This window comes from Cibotium barometz, chromosome 52, assembly GCF_041138505.1.
Source record: "Cibotium barometz isolate CiBa-2024 chromosome 52, ASM4113850v1, whole genome shotgun sequence".
NCBI classification, from domain to species: domain Eukaryota; kingdom Viridiplantae; phylum Streptophyta; class Polypodiopsida; order Cyatheales; family Cibotiaceae; genus Cibotium; species Cibotium barometz.
The window spans coordinates 1,710,794-1,715,266 of NC_141097.1; positions in this window are offsets into that span (position 1 = coordinate 1,710,794).

A 4,473-nucleotide genomic window follows, 5' to 3' on the forward strand; every position below is an offset into this window, starting at 1 on the left:
GCAGGCATGCAAGAATCCATGGAGATAGATAACTCAAATGAGACAAAGGAAGATGAACTCATTAAACCCCACAAGATCACTGGCCCCCCCACAGTTCGAGTCAATAAACATGGACAATATTTTGAAGGCGATGAACTCAATGTTGCATTGCCAATAACCTTCAACGGCCTCTAGGTCACTGTAATCCTAGATGGGGGGAAATGCGTGAGCATTGTTACCAAACAATGCTGGGAAAAATGGAGAGCATCCACCATGGATGACATGACATTATTGGTAAAACTCACTGAGAGAGCCAGGGCTAGACCCATTGGTCTATTGAAGGATTTAAAAATAAAGATCCTTGGAACCACCTTCTGCCACACCTTTATGGTGATGAACTTTGGCCGACAACTAGTTTCATAATACGACTGGCATCCTTGGATGACCCTTCATGAGAGAAACAAAAACTATCCACCATGACTAGGATACCGAGCACATCTACATTCGGAGAAAAGTTCAGACAATTAAGATCAACCTACACATGTGGAAGGTATATCCCATGAGTGGCTCACCCTTCGTAGAGAACAACTATTAGATTTACTATAGTCCACCTATGTCAAACGTGACATAAAACAATAGATGACAAAAAGAATAGCACGTAATGTGCATCTCTTTTGGAGCCAGAAGACTCTGAGAATTGGATGCATATCCTTTTTACCTTGGACATACTTCCAAGGTGCACGAGAACTTGGTTTATGACATCCGATGGGCAGGAGATCACATCTCTCTACCTGCTTTAGCACTGCATACTTACTTGATGTCGCCACTCTCAAAAACAAAAAAAGGCCAATAAGGTAGAACCATCATGGGGAACATGCTCACATAGAACTCACAAACTTGATGGATTCCCTAGGCAAGAATGCTATGTTTTCCTTACCAATTCTGACACCCACTGCTTAAAATATGTAGGGGCGGTTGAAACACATGAACACTTCAACCAAATATGGAAAAATGAGCTCATAAATAACTCCCTCCTAGTCCACACAACCACCCCCAAGCCAATGGAACCCATTGACCCCCAACCCGAACCCCAAAATTTGATTCCCTCCCACAGAACAAGGGTCTTCTCAGGACTTAATCTAACTAACGTAACTAATCGTAACTTAATGGTATGTAATTAATTTAAGCCAATGGAACCCATTGACCCCCAACCCGAACCCCAAAATTTGATTCCCTCCCACAGAACAAGGGTCTTCTCAGGACTTAATCTAACTAACGTAACTAATCGTAACTTAATGGTATGTAATTAATTTAAGTATTTTGAGTCATGGGCCGGGCTTGTCGGCACCATATGTAAAGGATAAAGGGATTGGGCTATCGCCGATGAGAGGCGCACCTTGCATATCTGCAGGATAAGGGTTAGGATCGGTCGGCCATGTATGGGCGCCCATGTGTGAACGGCTAAGTCACCTATAAGAGTCAAATGTAACCCTAAAACTCTCATTCTCAATGTGTTGAATACAAACTGTGCTCTTGCCTTATCTTCTCGGTCCCCTTCTCCTGCGTGTGAGAGAGAGAGAGAGAGAGAGAGAGAGCGATCGAGCACTGTGTGGCGGCAGCGTGTGTGCGTTCTATTTTTTGCACTGTGAGTGTGCGTGTGTATGTGAACATGGACGAGGCTGTTTGCACTCGTAGTTCCACTCTGCGGCGTGTGTGGGAGCAGCAAGGCACTGCGGCCAAAAACAAACCCTAGAAAATGTTTTTTGAAAAAAAAAAAGATAAAAAAAAAGACAAATTAAATTTGATAAAAAAAAACAAAAAACGAAACCCATGTGGAGAGGAAAGAAATTTTTGATTTGGAGGAAAAATTTTTGAAAAGAAAAAACTCCCAATTAACCCCGACCCCGGCCTCGGTCTCGGTCTTTTGATATAAATATATAGGAGAGTGAGCCTCCATAGCTTTCTTTCAAGTGAAAGCTTAAGGGAAGTGGAGCTCTAAAATGTAGTCCACCCCCCAAGGAGTGAAGTGAGCATGTGGGATAAAGCCTTCACCCTTCCCCCACAAGCAAATAGACTGTTCTGTTGAGGACCACATGAGCTTCGGATAGGCAAACGTTGTGCTGTAAAGCACGCTAGGACCCCTTGAATGATACGCTCGTCTCGATCCATTATACGCCCTAGTCGAGGTTCGACCATAAGTAAGGGGGTAAAAAACGGGTTGAAAACAATATAAAAACGAGTAAAAATGGGGTGCGAAACACCCGAGAAACCACTTGGGTGGGCTTCAAGGGTAGTTACCAATGCCTGTAGGGTACCCACGTCACATGCATCTATGCTCTGGTCGGGTGCTAAAGTCTGAGCAACTAGAAAGCATTTCAGTTTATGCAGGCTCACACCATCCCTCCACGTTAGCATCTTGGCCTTCAGCTGGAACCCAAGGAAGTGCAACCCAAGATCCACGAATAGCGGCTAGTAACTCGTCCTCTGACTCTGAAGTCATGGAAGGGCACCCTACCAAGAAATCTGAGGAAGCAAGCCAAAACATGCCAGTTTGGGCCCCACAACCCAGATCTAGCATGTTTAGTCGTCTAATAGAGACCTTTAGTAGAGCTACACGCTCTGAACATGCGACAAGCGAAGTAAACAAAGAAGGAGGGGTAGTAGATTTGCCATTCACATCTCATGTAGAACCTACCCTCCCAAAGAGTGTCCATGTGGATATTCTACCCACTTTGTTTAATGAAGGCCCTACTGAGCCACCACCTTCTGATGCTCTTCCTAAAGTAGAGGTCCCTAGAGATCAATCCATAAGAAGTGACATTGCATCCACTTCAAGAGAACCGTTTGGCACGCCAAGTCTAGATGGGATATTTCTCAATGAAAATTGGGAATATGATCTACATACGGAGACTCTGACTGACCTATACACGGGTTATACATACCATGTAGATTGGTTAGAAGTCATACGATGTACATCTAGTGCCACTAATCTAGAGGAGCAACAACAAATGATATGTGAGGTTATTCATAGAATTATCCAATTTGAGAGGCAAAATCGGGGAGTGAACCTAGTTTCCACTGGCCCTATGAAATTTTTGGATACGGGCAAGGCCAAACAACCAACCCTGTCACAATTGGAGACTCCCTCGGTGAGTCCCATAGACCCTTCGTATGTTGTTTCGCTTGGAGTTTCAATGCAGGTTGAGCCCACGAGCAGTAACTTTATCTTTCCAAACTTGGCTCAACTTTCCATTAGGGAATCCACAATGCCTACTCCGATGATGAGCAGGACGGAAAGTGCACCTGTGACCACTGTAGTTAGTACGACACCGCTACCTCTAGTGGAACAGTACCTACAACAGTGCGTACCAGTGCCTATCGACCATATGTACCTATCGCTGCTCATGCTCATGTAGCTCCTACGCCTCTTGTTATGCCAATGGCATATGCTCCACGATCGCCTTATCACGACCCTTATCCAAGAGGAGCTAGGCCTAGTCACATATCATATCCTACGTCAGCTGCATACATATCAAGACCAATGCCAACTCCTGTCAACCAGGCTATCCCTGAAGTGCCTCCACCAGCTATGCCTACTCACTTAGGCGATCTCGCAGCATTTGCTCAGACGATCGGACGATCTATTGCGGAAAACATGTGGGGCATGCCTGAGAGAGAGCCTAGAAGTAAGGCGGTACAAGTTGCTAAGCTCACTCAAAACTTTAGTGGTTACGAAGATGTTAGGAAGCACATTAAAGTTTTTGAACATGTGTGTGATTCCTTTGGAAGAGCACAATGAGCTACATAAGTGTAAAGCCTTAGGCTTAACCTTGAGTGGAAAAGCCAGAGATTGGTATCAAACTTTAAGGGTTGAAGAGCATACTCACTATCCCACTCTCAAGAGATTGTTCTTGAAAGAATACATCCGGGAGGGTGTGCTTTGGGGAGAAGCATCTCAACTCCAAAAAGCTGAACGCGAGGAAGGGGAGTCAGTGAGAGACTTTATTAGTCAATTAAAGCATCTAAATTCTCACTGCACTCCCGATGCGCTTTAATAACAACAAACTGCTTGATAGATTCATCCGAGGATTGCGCCACGAGGACATATACAATGGCCTAGTCATTAGAGGTCTTACAACGTGGGAAGCAGTCTCACTACCAATGCAATCTGGTTAGAAGACAACTTGATGATTGCAGGTAAAAAGGTGTCTTCGGAGACAAAATCTGTTAGTTCGCAAGTATCTGGGCACGAGCCAATGACCGTAAAACCTATCGCCAAGGAGTCCAAGATATCTGAAATGTCTGTGATGGCTGACCTTACTAAGAATCTCCAAGAATACTTTAGGGGTAATCGAGCTCCTCAAAATAGTCATATGTACCCAAGAAGAGAGCAACAATGGTGTTCGGTTTGCTTAGGACCACATAGCACGAGTGAATGTCCCACATTCAGAGTTAAATTCAATGGGAATTGCAATGCATGTGGTAAGTATGGCC